Genomic DNA, 15809 nt, shown 5'->3' with positions numbered 1-15809 from the left:
TCACAGTGCTGCTGCACTCCTACGGTGCAATCTGGCAATGGCCAGCGACCAAATCTTTAAAGCTGTTTTATGGTATTTAACATATGGTCATAAATTGCTCAGTGCTCTAAAGAGGGGCTAAATTTGCCGCCCCTATTGATGAGACATGTTCTTATTTATTTAAATTTAGTGGCAAGCTGGCATTTCTCCAGATGGAGAGGTTTAGGCATAAGTACAAAGGAAGAACTAACTAGAAATGAGTTGTAACTTTTCTATACACTGAATGCAACCCCACAAACTCAGGCTTCTGTGCCCAAGTTTGTGCACCGCTATCAAACACAGCTTACCAAATAGAAAGACAATAATATGAAAAGACTCTTATTTCTAAGGGCCAAGAAGGGATGAAACATAAATTTTATTCAGACTGGATAAGAATTTTTTTTTAATCTCCTTCTCTTTCTCCTCAGGCTAGCTCTAGTCCCACCCACCTCTCTTACCTGTCTCTTTATTTCCCTCACAAATTACATGTATCTGGTCTTCATGTGAAATCCCACATCTGCAAAACTCTCTAGAACTTCTTAAATCTTTCGGCATTCACTTTCTTATTTTGCCATATTTTTCATTGTTTATTTTTTAATGGTTTTAATTTTCCATCACTAAAAACATGATCCTACTGAAACATTTTGTTCCCTTCCTTTTACGAGCTAGCCCTGTAGCCAAAAGCAGAAAAAAAAAAAAAAAAATTTTTTTTTCATAAAAAAAATTTTTTTTTTTTTTGGTGAGATCATTAGTAATGATATTAATGTGGATGGTATCAAAAGAGAAGTGTGGGCTCAGTGCAGTGGTTCATGCCTGTAATCCCAGCACTTTGGGAAGCTGAGAAGGGATGATCACTTAAGCCCAGGAATTCGAGACCAGCCAGGGCAACATATAAAGACTCTGTCACTACAGAAAACCCAAAAAGGTCAGGCACAGTGGTTCATGCCTGTAATCCCAGCACTTTGGGAGGCCAAGGCAGGAGGATCACTTGAGCCCAAGAGTCCAAGACTACCCTGGGCAACACAGGTACACCCTGTCTCTACAAAAAGTAAAAAAATTTGCCAGGCAAGGAGCTCAGGCTACTTGGGAGGCTGGGGTAGGAGGATCTGCTTGAGCCCAGGAGTTCAAGGCTGCAATAAGCCATTATTGCACCACTCTACTCCAGCCTGGGCAACAGAGCAAGACTCTGTCTCAAAAAATAAAAATAAAAATTAGCCAGGCATACTGGCACACACCTGTAGTCCCAGCTACTCAGGAGGATCGCCTGAACTCAGGAGTTTGAGGCTGCAGTGAGCCAAGATTACACCACTGCACTCCAGCCTGAGCGACACAACAAGACCTTGTTTTAAAAAAAGAGAGAGAGAGAAGTGTGAAGGGTAGAGCCACTACTGGTTTTCTTTTTCATCTGCCAATATAGAACTGGTTAAAGAATCAAAAGTTAATTATCTTGCCTAACTCTGGAATGTGAAGAAAGATTTCAATAAATTGGAGGTTTGACAGCAGCCTGGGAACAGTATTAAAAGAATTATTCTATGAAGAATTACACTGTTTATATCAGACAGAAGTCTTGCTTTTTAATTTCAATACAAAATTATTTCCCCTGAAGCAGACCTAGTGAAATCAAGGGAGATCAGTGGTCGGATAATGCCACATAAAGCCTGCCATGCATGCCAAACTGGTCTGGAGTGCCTGTAACATTTGGAGCGCCCATAATACATCCCAAAAGGTCTTATGCCAACTTCTGTCTCAAATATCCTGGAAATAAGAACAGTTCAATGCCCTTAAGGGCCAGAATAATAAAGAAAAAGAGTAGTTCAAAACAAACATAAGTACACTGGGGCCTTCTGGATACTTCCATTAAGGACCTAATTTCCTAAACACCCTTCCTTGTAAGGCCAGACCAGAATTTTTAAATCTCTGCTTTACCAACCCTGAAAAAGTATGTGCCCTGTCTTTTCTGATATGAAGACAGCATTACCAGTGCCATAAACTTGCAAAAAGGGAATCACTCTGAAATACAAAGATAATAGAAATGTAAGCATTTCTTGACACTATGTAGCCTCATCAATCCAGCACACAATAATCCCATTAAATGTAAATGGTCTAAACATCCCAATTAACAGGAAAAGACTGCCAGATCTAAAAAAGCAAAATCCAATTATATGCTACTCGAAAACAATCTAAATATAAAGACACAAATAGGTTAAAAATAAAACAATGGAAAATTAAATTCCATGTAAAATTAATTTCAAAGCAAACAACATTTCCAAAGACAAAGAGTGTCAATTCAAGAGGACATAACATTCTTAAATGTTTACAAATTTAATAACAGAGTTTCAAAATAAATGAAGCAAAAACTGACAGAACAGTAAGAACATGTAGACAAATCCACAATTATAGTCTGTGATTTCCATATCCTTCTCCCAATAATTGATAGAAGAATGATGCAGAAACTCAATAAAGATACGGTACACATTTAAACATAAACCCATAATTATAGTCAGAGATTTCAGTATCTCTCTTTTAAAAACTACAATAGGGCAAGGGATAAAAGACTACAAATAGAGTGCAGTGTATACCGTCTGGTGATGGGTGCACCAAAATCTCACAAATCACCACTAAAGAACTTACTCATGTAAACAAACACCACCTGTTTCCCAATAACCTATGGAAAAATAAAAAATTTAAAAAATTAAAAACTAAAATAACAAAAAGAAAATTAGTCACAATATATCACATTTGAACAACTCTATTAACCAACTTGACCTAATTGCTATTATAGAACACTCCACCAAAGAAAAATAGAACACACTCTTCCCAGTGTACATTGAACATATACTAAAATAATCTATATCCTGGGCCATAAAACAAATTTCAATACATTTAAAAGGATGTAAGTCATACAAAGTATGTTCTCTGACCACAATAAAATTAAATTCAAACTCAATAAAAGATCCAGAAAATTCTGTAAACCAAATAACATATTTCTAAAGAACTCATAGGTCAAAAAAAAAAATCTAAGGGAAATTCAAAACATGTGATGACTGAAAATAAAAACACAACACAGCAAAATTTGTAGGATACAGCTAAAACACTACTTAGCTGGAAATTTATAGCATTAAGCACCAATACTAGAAAAAAAGGAAGATCTCAAATCAATGACCATGTTAATAAACTAGAAAAAGAAGAGCAAGTGAAAGTAAATGAAGAAATAAATATTTAAAATCTGAATGAAAATCAATAAAATAGAAAACAGAAATACAACAGAGAAGATGGATGAAACCAAAAGCTGGTTCTTTCAGAACATGAATAAATGTTTACCACTTTTTTCTTTACCACTAGCCAGACTGGCAAAGAAAACAGTTGCGGGGGAGGAGGAAATGGCCAAGTCAAGAAACACAGAGGTGACATCACTACAAATTTTACACATATTTTTTAAAATAATAAAAAATACTATGAAAAACTTTAAGCCAGTCAATTCAGCAACTTAGATGAAATGGACAAATTCCTTTAAAGACACAAATCAGCAACACTCATTCAAGATGAAGCAGATAATCTGAATAGATCTAAATCTATTAAGCAAATTTAATTTATACTTTAAAACCTTCCCACAAAGAAAACTCCAGGCCCAGATGGTTTCACTGGCAAATTCTACCAAACGTTTAAGGAAGAAATAATATGAATTCTTCACAAACCTTTGAAAAAAATGAAGAAAAGGGTTCACTTAGCAACTCATTCTATTCTGACGCCAGCTTTACCATGAGGAAAAAAAAAAAAAAAAAAAACAGTAAAAAGCATTCAAATAAAACTACAAACCAGTATCATTCATGAGTATAAATGAAAAACTCTAAAAAAATTTAGCAAATTAAATCCAACAATATAGAGAAAGGACACTACATCATAACAATCAGTTTATCCCAGGAATGTAAGGTAGACTGAATATTCAAAACTCAATGAATGAAAACCACCATATTAACAACATTAAAAAACAAAAACCACATGACCATCTCAATAGATGAAGACAAGTATTTGCCAAAAATCTAACATCCATTGTTGATTTTTGTTCTGTTGGAGCCATTTCTGCACGAATAACTTTATTAACTGCTAATGAAAATTAGAACTTTTATGGGTTCTTCTGACAAGATATTTTAAAATCTTAAAATGCCTTTTCTTCACTGAAGCCATCTTTATAGTTAGCTATTGCTCTCATGTTACCTGTCATCTTGACTTCAACCAGATATTTTTTGTTCCCAACCCTCAAATTTTAACAGTTGCTTCAAGTTAAGGAAAGGTCATTTTCCCACAGTTGATTTCTCTGAAAAACATCCATCTCCTGCTGGAAGTCTAGAAGTAAATCTAGAACTTCGGGGCCAACTGGAAATTCATTATGAACACTTGCATTGGTTAATCTTATTTATCTCCACAAGCCAAAAAATGTACAGTCCTGAAAAAGGTGGCCTCTCTGTGCACACATACAGTTTTTAAAAAGGCGAGGGCGGCCGGGCGCGGTGGCTCACGCCTGTAATCCCAGCACTTTCGGAGGCCGAGGTGGGCGGATCATGAGGTCAGGATATCAAGACCATCCTGGCTAACACGATGAAACCCCGTCTCTACTAAAAATACAAAAAACTAGCCGGGCGTGTGGCGGGCGCCTGTAATCCCAGCTGCTTGGGAGGCTGAGGCGGGAGAATGGCGTGAACCCAGGAGGCGGAGCTTGCAGTGAGCTGAGATCGCGCCACTGCACTCCAGCCTGGGCGACAGAGCGAGACTCCGTCTCAAGAAAAAAAAAAAAAAATAGGCGAGGGCAACAGGAAGGGGGCTGAGGCTTGATCACCAAAAAACAGCACAATGAAAACAAACAATACGGAATAATGAGCACTAGAATTCAAATTACCAGATGTTTTAAAGAGATGGGTGCCAGTTTTCAACTCCCTTTTCAACACTACACTACAAAATAACTATTTTTAAAAATAAAAAGGGGTTGAGGGAAAATTAAAAAATTAAAAGAATATCTAAACTGTTGAATGACCCTCTGTTTGTTCCTGATAAACTTAAATCACATCTTCTTCTTCCATCCCCAGTTCTTTCAGAGTACGATTATCAGAAATTATCTGACCTTCGAAGAGAAACTTCAGTGAATTCATTGGATGACCTGTCTTCGACAACATCATTTTTTTTCTTGAGATGGAATCTCGCTCTGTCACCCAGGCTGGAGCGCAGTGGTGCGATCTCAGCCCAATGCAATCTCCGCCTCCCGGGATCAAGTGATTCTCCTGCCCCAGCCTCCCGAGTAGCTGGGATCACATGCGCCCACCACCACACCCGGCTAATTTTTTGTATTTTTAGTAGAGACTGGATTTCACCATGCTGGCCAGCCTGTTCTCAAACTCCTGATCTCAGGTGATCCACCTGTCTCGGCCTCCCAAAGTGCTGGGATTACAGGCATGAGCCACCGTGCCCGGGCAACAATATGATTCTTTGAGTCTCTTAAGATGTGCTGTCATTTTCACTGAAGTAAATCTCACCTCTATCCTGTCCAGTGACTTTGAGTTCAATGTACTCACCTTCTTTCTTATCCCCCAAGTCCTAAGTTGAAGGTTCTGGCTGCTGGTCAGACATGGTGACGACAGAGGTTTCCCCTGAGAGTCTTGGCACAGCAGCAGGCTGGGGTAGGCAGACCCCGGCTCCTGGTTTTACAAATCTGTCTCCCTTCCCCACAGGACAACACTGTGGCTGACCATTCCTGATTTTAAAAAACCAAACAAAACAAAAAATCCCCAACTAACTAGGTATAAAAGGGGACTTCCTCAGTCTGATAAAGGGCATCTCTGAAAAATATATAGCCAATATTATATTAATACTTAATGGTGAAAGACAGAATTATTTTCCCCTAAAATCTGGAACAAGGTAAGAATATCTACTCTTAACACTTTTTTTTTTTTTTTTTTTTTTTGAGATGGAGTCTAGCTCTGTTATCCAGGCTGGAGTGCAGTGGTGCGATTTCAGCTCACTGCAACCTCCATCTCCTGGGCTCAAGCGGTTGTCCTGCCTCAGCCTCCCAAGTAGCTGGGATTACAAGAGTTCGCCATCATGCCTGGCCCACCTCGGCCTCCCAAAGTATGGGGATTACAGGCGTGAGCCACCCCGCCGAGCCTTAACACTTTTCTAGCCAACAAAATTGGAGATTCTAGTCAGTGCACTAAGGCAGGGAAGAAAGAAAAGGCATTCAGATTAGACAGGAAGGACTAAAACTGTCATTCACAGATGGCATAATTTTCTGTGCAGGAAATCTTATGGAGTCTACAGACAAACTTCTGTAACTCATACCTGAGTTTACCAAGGATCTAACATTAATAGACAAAAAAAAAAAAAATCAACTGTATCTCTATATACCAGCAATAAACAACCAGAAATTGAGAATTTAAAAAATACAATTTACAATGGCATCAAAATACATTAAATACTTAACAAACAAAAAGAAGTGCAAAACCTGTACATGGAATACTAATAACATAGAAAACCAAAAAATTGACAAGATGATTCCAAATTTGATAGAGAAACGACAAAAACTAACATTTCCAAACCATTTTGGAAAAAAAAGGAATAAAAATTAGAGAATATATACCACCTGATTTCCAAACTTACTATCAAACTATAGCAATCAAAACTGTGGTTTCAATATAAAGTTAGATACATAGACCTACAAGACCGACTAGAAAGTTCAGAAAAATGCCCACACATACGTGGGCAATTAATCTTAGGTGAGAGTGCAAGGGCAATTTAAAAGAGAAAGGGCATTCTTTTCAACAATGATACTAGAATATGTGGATGTCCATACTTTTTAAAAACCTATATCATATACAAAAATAAACTCAAAATGAATCACAAACCTAAACATGAAACCTAAAGCTATAAAACATTTAAAAGAAAACATAGTACAAAAATCTTTGTGGCATGGAATTAGGCAGTTTCGTTAAGACAATAAAAAGACAAGCCACAGTCGGGAGCAAATATTTGCATATCATACCTCTGATAAAAAAAAAACTTGTAACCTAAATTTATGAAGAATTCTCAAAACTCAATGATAAGAAAAGAATCCATTTTTTAAAAAGGCAAAAGGTTTGAGCATTTTGCTAAAGATAATTTATCACACATGAAGAAATGAAATGTACAATAGTAGCAGAAAAGGACGGCCAGAGGAGTTGAGTAGGGGACAAAGAAGTATATAATACTGTTAGGTTCTTACATGATAAATGAAGTATTACAGTATTTTTAATGGTAGACTGTGAAAAGTTAAAGATACGTATTCTGAACACTAGAACAGCCATGGGGAAAAAAAAAAATCAAACAATGATGTATAGCTCAGAAGCCAAGAGTAGAGACAAAATAAAATCCTAAAATATTAATTAATCCAAGAGAAGGCAGTAAAAGAAACAAAAAACAGATGACATAACAAATACAAACTAAACAGCAAGATCCAGCCATAGTGGTAATCAGATTAAATTACCTAAACACGCCATTTAAAAGGTAGAGATTCTCAAGCATAAACAAAGAGCAGAAAACAATGAAACATACAGGAGAATAACAAAGAAAAATCTATGAAATAAAAAGCTGGTTATTTAAAAAAACAATAAAATTACTAATCTTCTAGTTAGATTCATCAAGGAAAGCAGAGAAAAGACACCATGTACCAATGTCAGAAATGAAAGGGGACATGAGTACAGGTCACACAGGTAGTAAAATGAATTGATGGGTGCTGACGAGTTGATGGGTGCAGCACACCAACATGGCACAAGTATACATATGTAACAAACCTGCACGTTATGCACATGTACCCTAGAACTTGAAGTATAATAAAAATAAATAAATAAATAAAAAGAAAAAAAAAAGAAAAAGAAATATATTTAAGATTGGCAAAAAAAAAAAAAAAAAAAGAATAACAAGGAAATAGATGAATAATGATATGCCAATAATTTCAACAACTTGGATGAAATGAACAAATTCCTTAAAATTAAAAGACAAGGTTGTAAAAACTCATTTAAGAATAATTTAAAAACCTGTTAGCCCTATATCTGTTAAAGAAATTGCATTTATAGTTAAAAACCTTCTCTCTCTCTCTCTCTCTCCTCTCCTCTCTCTTCTCTCCTCTCTTTCTCTCTCTCTCACTACAGGTTCAGATGGCTTCACTGGTGAATTCTAACCTTTAAGGAAGAAATAAAATCAATCTTTCACAAATTCAGAAAACAGAGAAGGACTGAATACTTCCCAACTTATTTTATAAACCCAGCATTACTCTGGTGCCAAAACCAAGCAAACAACTGCAAGTAAAGAAAAGAAATACAGCATCAAATAAAGATGCAAAGTTATTTAAAAAGACATGAGTGAATCAACTCCAGTAATACATCAGAAGGATAATACATAATAATCAAGTGGAATTAATCTGCAGAATGCAACACTGGTTCAACATTTGAAAATCAGTTTATCATATTAACAGAATAAAAGAACTAAACCAAGTACACAGAGAAAAAACATTTAACACATATTAATATTCTTTTCATAATAAAAACTCTCAGCAAATTAAAATAGATGGGAACTTCCTCAGATTGATAAAAAGGCACCTAGAACTGACAATTACACTTGATGAAAGACTAACTACCTTCTTAAGGCTGGGAATAGGCAAGAAGGTCTGACTTCACCACTTCTACCTGCCACTGGCTATTAGGTATTGTCTATTGCACTAGATAGTACAATAAAACAAGAATAAGAAATATAAATTATATAGATTGGAAAGGAAGATACAAAACTGTCTTTTTCACAAGCAAATGTGTTGAAGAAAATACCTAAGAAATCTACAAAAAAACTGTTAGAATTCATAAGTAAATTTAGGGACACAGCAGCATACAAGGTTAAATATACCAAAATCAATTACATTTCAATGAGTTCAGAAAAAGAAAGCTCAAAAAAAAAAAAAAAAAAAAACCACACTACTACAAATCAGCATCAGAAAGTATGATATATTTAGAGGTAAATTTAACAAAATCAGATTAAGATATATTCATTGAAAACTACAAAATACTGCACACGGCAATTAAAAATGACCTAAATAAATGGAGATGTTAGCATTTTTATCTCTTGGAAGACTCAATGTTAAGATGTTAATTCTCCACAAACTGATCTACAGATTCCCAGCAGGATTCTTGTAAACAATTACAAGCTGATTCTAAAACTTCTACGGAAATACAAAGGACTTAGAATATCCAAAACAGCTTTGAAAAAGAAGTTACAGGACTTATACTACCTTATTTAAAGACTTCCTATAAAGCTACAGTAGTCAGGATCGTGCTGTATTCACTTAAGGATAGACATATTAAGGAAATACAACATAAAGTCCAGAAATAGACCCACACTTAAATTGTTAATTAACAAATACATGATCAAAAGTAGATCAAGGCCAGGCACGGTAGCTCATGCCTGTAATCCCAGCACCTTGGGAGGCCAAGTTGGAAAGATCACTTGAGGCCAGGAGTTCAAGACCAGCCTGGGCAACACAGTGCGATCCCATCTCTACAAAAATAAAATAAAAAATAAAAATTGGCCAGGTATGGTAGTATGCACCTGTAGTGCCAGCTATTTGGGAGGCTGGGGCAGGAGGGGTTGCTTGAGCCCAGGAGGTCAAGGTTGCAGTGAGCTATGATTACTATGATTGTACCACACACTACACTACAGGCTTTTTATTACTGGGTAATAAAGTGAGACCCTGTCTTAAAAAAAAAAAAAAAAAAAAAGGTAGCTCAAAATGGATCAACAATACCAGTGCTGGCAAGAATACAGAAAAACTAATGGATCAACAATACTAAATGTTGGCAAGAATGTAAAAGAACTAGAACCCCATATATTGTTATCAGGAATGTAAAATAGTGCAATTACTTTGGAAAACAGTTTCACACTTAAAAGTTAAGCATACACTCAGTTTACAACACAGTAATACTACTCCTAGGGACTTACCCAATAAAAATTAAAACGTATCTCCAGAAAAAGACATGTACAAAAATGTAATGGTAAGTTTATTCATAATAGCCAAAAAAAGGAAAAAAAATCCAAATGTCCTTCAGTGGATAAATAAATAAAAAACTGTGGTACAGCCATACGATGTAATGCTATACAGCAATGAAGGAACAAAGTACTGATGTAACATGGATGAATCTCGAAAACGTAATGCTGAATGAAAGAGGTCATATGCCAAAAACTACATAATATATTATTTCATTTATATAAAATTCTAAACAGGCAAAACTGTTTCAGTTTTAGAGAAATGATACGGCTCAGGGTTAAGAGGATGGTGGTGGAGGGAACCGACTTGTGTGGGGAAGGAAATGTTCTATACTTTTAGGGAATGGAAATGTTCTTTATCTTGACTGTGGTGTGGTTATGTGTTCACAATTGCCAAAACACACAGAACTGTACACTCAAAGTGGGTACATTTTATTATATCTAAATTATACTACCTCAATAAAGTTGATATTAAAGAATGGGATATAAATTTTGACCTCAGAGTTATTGTGTTGAAAAATAAAATAATGTATATAAATAAGCCTAACCATAAAATAAATGCCCAATAATTTAGTAATCATATCAGTCATTTTTAATAAACTATAATCAGTACCAAATACAGATGATATATAATACATAGTCAGCTATAATTAAACTGACTTTATCAATTTAAATTAATAATATTAGTTGCTATTCCTAACATATTTCTTCTATCCCATGAATTCCAAGAAAATAAAATATTCTAAAACTCCAAGACAAAGGAATCCTGAATATCTAAGGAGAGAGAATGTCTACTCCAGAAAATTAGCACTCTTTACTTGCCTTTCAATGAGCATTTTGTAGAACATTCACTAAATCAAAGGTGACCTGCCTTCATAATTAGCCTCTAAAAATACCTTAAATGCTAGATAATAACAATCTTTAAGTAAATGAATCTTTTAAAAGACAAAAATAAAAGTAAAATTATGCCTCTCAGCATGATGCAAAATACTAAGTCCCTAGACAGTGTCCAACTTTTTACTTAGCTCAACTGTTGCAAGTCATAGTAAAAATGGTTAACTCCTACTCTCCCTGCAAGCATTCTTGCAGACTAGAAGAGAACTGGTTTAGGGAGCCTCCTAAATAGACAGCATTTCCAATAGAGTGGCAGGTTTGTGAGCGCAAATGAAAAACCAAATACATCACAAAACAGGCTATTTTATTGTTTCCTTGGTTTGTCCTGCTAAAGCCAAAACAGTGTGGCAAAAGCAGAAAGGAAGGAAAGGAAGGCAGGGTATTTGGGAAGTATAATGGGCAAATCAGTCTTGCAGAGCAGCTTCTCACTTGGCTTGTTGTTAGCTGAGCTCCAACTGGGAGGCTGGAACGTCAGACTGTGACTGGCCTTGAATGCCAGGCTGAGAGATTCAGTCCACTAAAATACTGAAGGGGAAGTGGAAGCAGAAAGATTACTTGGTTAACATTTTCCAAACAGATTATTTTAAATAGTACTAGAAATCTTAAATAAAATAACATTGTCATCCCAACAAAAATGCCAACAGCTATAGTCACAACGGCCAGCTTTTGGACCTAGTGGCCAAGGTTCAAAATGTATGGTATGGGCAAGGTGCAGTGGCTCACGCCTGCAATCCCAACACCTTGGGAGGCCACAGTGGAAGGACAGCTTGAGCCCAGGAGTTCAAGATCACCTGGGCAATGAAGTGAAACCAAAACCCGGTCTCTACAAAAAATGGTGATGCACACCTATAGTCCCAGCTACTTGGGAGGCTGCAGGTGGAGGATCACTTGAGCCAGTGAGGTCAAAGCTGCAGTGAGCTATGATCATGCCACTGCACTCCAGCCTGGGCCACAAAGCAAGACCCTGTCTCAATCAATCAATCAATCAATCAATCAATTTTTTAAGAAAGAATAAGTAAAAGCGTTATCAGGTGCCCTGCCAACAATATTTCACTTAGATGGGGTTGGTAGGCAGGCTAGGAAATAATTAAAGGACCGCCTATTACATTAAGAAACCTAGGCTGGGTGCAATGGCTCATGCCTGTAATCCCAGCACTTCAGGAGGCTGAGGCAGGTAGACTGCTTGAGCCCAGAAGTTCAGACCAGCCTGGGTAACGTGGCATACACCCATCCCCACAAAAAAAAAAAAAAAAAAAAAAAAATGCAAAAATTAGCTGGTGTGGTGGTGTGCACCTGTAGTACCAGATATTTGGGAGGCTGAAGTGGAAGGATTGCTTAAGCCAGGGAGGCAGAGGTTGCTGTGAGCCACGATTGTGCCACTGTGCTCCAGCCTGGGTGACATGGCAAACCCCTGTCTCAAAAAAATAAAAAATAAAAAGCACGGTATGATAACAAAGCCAAGAAAGTGCAAAATTCTTATAGATGAGATAAATCAATAAAGTCTCAATATCTATTTCAGCTGATGCAACAACAAACTTGGCAACACCACTGGGTCCTTCAGGTGCCATCAGTTTGGTTATCAGTTTCTATTTGACAGCCACCCATGCCAAGTCCCACAATGTCTCTGCATTGTGTTACGTAAGTAATGAGCAGGAAAAAAAGGGCATTCTCAGTTTACTAAGCTAATTAGCTAAAACAAATTAATATGTAACAGATCTGAGACGGGGAAGCATTGTGTTAAAACATACACAAGCACACACACACACAAAAGCAGCAGCCAAACCACTCAAGGAGACATAGATCAAAAATGAAGTTGAATCTCACATAGATTCATAAAAGCAGAAGTTCTACAACACTATGTGCAATGTATCTGTAAAAATCTATGCATCTGTTTGGCCACTATTTAATTAAATGGTACATTCCATTTAAATAACAGTTCTGAAACTGTTCTCATTTTGTTTTAATCATTCTCAAAAAATATATATTTAAATTTAGTGATATAGTATGGAATCCTTAAAAATGAACAGTAATTTCACACTGCTCCTCTGAGGACATGGAAGATAATGTATTATCCATATCATAATTGATTTTTTTCTGACATTTTCCTCTGAAAGGAAAAGTGTATCAACTTCAAAACCTTTGGGTATTTCTTGACAGGACTTCTTCACTCTGTCACAAATGGCTTTGAAATAACCATCATTCCTCTCAGATGATAAACAACTGTACTGCTCTTTTCTTTTTTGAGACGGAGCCTTGCACTGTCACCTGGGCTGGTTTGTGCAGTGCTGCGACCTCGGCCAGCTGCAACTGCAACCTCCACCACCTGGGTTCAAGCGATTCTCCTGACTCAGTCTCCTGAGGAGTCACGATTACAAGCACCCGCCACCACACCCAGCTAATCTTTTGTATTTTTAGTAGAGACAGGGTTTCACTATGTTGGCCAGGCAACTCCTCACCTCGTGATCTGCCCACCTCGGCCTCCCAAAGTGCTGGGATTACAAGCATGAGCCACCGCACCTGGCTGCTCTATTGTTAAAGACAAAAAAAAAAAAAAAGTCTACATTTTCATTTGGAAATTCTTTAGAAATAATTCCTGAAACAGGGCAATAGATACCTTTCTGAGTATCTGCCAGCCTATGCTTATCTTATCTTGTGTTAAAACTGGCCTCTAGTAATCAGGTTGATAATACATGACCCAGAAATCCTGGCCATATAACTTGACCACGAGTGGTCAATTGGCCCAAGCTGCCAATCAGATCCTCTCTCCCAGGAATTTAAACTCAATGACAACCTCTCTGGTGGCCTTGAATTGAGTCCTCATGTAGGGACTCAGGAATCATTTCTACCCAATGTGGAGAGAAGCAGAAGTCAGGGGTTGGTCAGGGTGCAGGGGCGGTGAGAATACAGTGATAACAGAATATGTTGCAGGAGAAAAACACAAACATGGATACAGATGCTGACTGGCTACTATGTCTGCCAGCCTTCCAGTTCCCGGTTCTAGTGCCTGAGAACCTGGCTGTCCTTTCTGCCCTTGGGCATCATAGGCTTTACTTGATTCCTTACAAAGACAAATAAATTATTCAATTTATGTTAGTTCCAATGGGTTTCTTATAACGAAAGCCCCTGATTAAAATAAATTGTTTAAACCACAGATAATTTCAAATTTAAAACCAATGTTAGCAAACTACCAACGTTGGCAAACTGCTTGATTCACTAGCCACAGACTTGCTCAATATAACTTACAATATTTCAATAATCTCTCTTCAAAGTTGCATAAACAGCATTATTCAAAGAACTGGCAGAATTACGTTCTGTCACTTCCTATCAAACCTCATCGTTGTCAGATCCAAGGAATGAATACGGCTCATTCTTTCCACAAACATTTATTAAACCTCTCGAAATGCCAGATACTCAACTAGAGATTGGAAATAAAATATGAGCAAGCAGCCTCACTCTTTGCCCTGTTTAAATAGGGTACACAAAAACACAAATGCAATAATTTCTTCTAGAGTTAAATGCTACAGAGCATGACTAGGATGGCTATTTTTACAAATAGGTGTTTATATGACACTCATGGCTCTTTTATGTAAATAGCTGCTATAACTGGAAAAGTTTCAACCACTTCAGTTGCACCATCCTAGACCTTAACATGTATTTCATTCAAATCAATGTTGATCACTGAAGATTCCCATTTCCAATATCGTTTAAGTAAGTATGAGTTGTGTCTTCTGCCATGGTGAGATTCAAGGACTTCTCTTTACTTAAGATATCCTTTGATATTTTTCAATAGAATATTATACAAACTGGCAACTCTTTTACTGGCCAACAGTTGTCTCTTCACAGTAAAAGACCTGAGGAAACAATAACATCATTCCTAATGTACTATAATCTTCTGATCTTTCTTATTTCAATCATTTAACTTTGAATGGGGATAATTCTGCAAGAATCAATTAGTGAGAAATATGCCTTCTCTTGTCTCTCATTCTCATTCTCATTAACTGCACAGTTTCCTTTATTTACAATGAAACAGATTTACAGAAGTACTATTTTCTAATACATAAAATATTTTGAAACATAAGTTTTAGTTACATGATATTTTCATTAATCTGATGGCAGAGGGCAGAGTAAAACATATAAAGATAAAATTGATTCACACTCCAAATCTGCAAAGTACTGTACATTCTTCCTGTTTTCTGAATTGTTAAGAGCAATGTTCCAATTACAAATTGCTTGTATAATAAATAACTTCTAAAGATCAAAGTTCTGTTGGCAAAAGGCTGATACAAGTAACAGAATGCCACATTCTTTATAACACATACTTCAACGAAAATCTGAACACTAAAGATTCATTAATTTACACATGCATTCATTCATTCAATTTCATCAACAAATATTTAATTGAATATCTTTACTGTGCTAGGGACTGAAGATTTAATTTAATAAACACAACAGTCTCCATCTCTAACTTTATTGAGCTTAAAGTTATGAAATAAAATTACTGTAAATTCTAGTAAATTACTGAATACCTTGATTCAGCGTTGGTTAGAACTATAGTTTAAACCAGTCAAGCGTAGTGGCTCACACCTGGAATCCCAGCATTTTGGGAGGCCAAGGTGGGCGGATCTCAAGAAATCGAGACCATCCTGGCCAACATGGTGAAACCCTGTCTCTACTAAAAATACAAAAATTAGCTGGGCATGGTGGCGAGCACCTGTAGTCCCAGCTACTTGGGAGGCCGAGGCAGGAGAATCACTTGAACCCAGGAGGCAGAGGTTGTAGTGAGCCGAGATCGCCCAATTGCACTCTGTGAGACAAGGAAGGAAGGAAGGAAGGGAGGGAGGGAGGGA

The 15809-nt window shown here is 36.8% G+C and overlaps 1 protein-coding gene and 1 pseudogene across 4 annotated transcripts in view; both read right to left on the bottom strand.

Moving 5' to 3' along the window:
* BABAM2 (BRISC and BRCA1 A complex member 2) overlaps positions 1 to 15809 on the bottom strand; it is a 451290-nt gene that overhangs the window by 387204 nt on the left and 48277 nt on the right. The gene's annotated exons all lie outside the window — the stretch shown is intronic.
* Positions 5031 to 5637, bottom strand: LOC115894211 (annotated as a pseudogene).

The sequence above is a fragment of the Rhinopithecus roxellana genome, chromosome 17, assembly GCF_007565055.1.
Source record: "Rhinopithecus roxellana isolate Shanxi Qingling chromosome 17, ASM756505v1, whole genome shotgun sequence".
NCBI classification, from domain to species: Eukaryota; Metazoa; Chordata; class Mammalia; order Primates; family Cercopithecidae; genus Rhinopithecus; species Rhinopithecus roxellana.
This window is presented reverse-complemented; position numbering and strand designations above follow the sequence as displayed.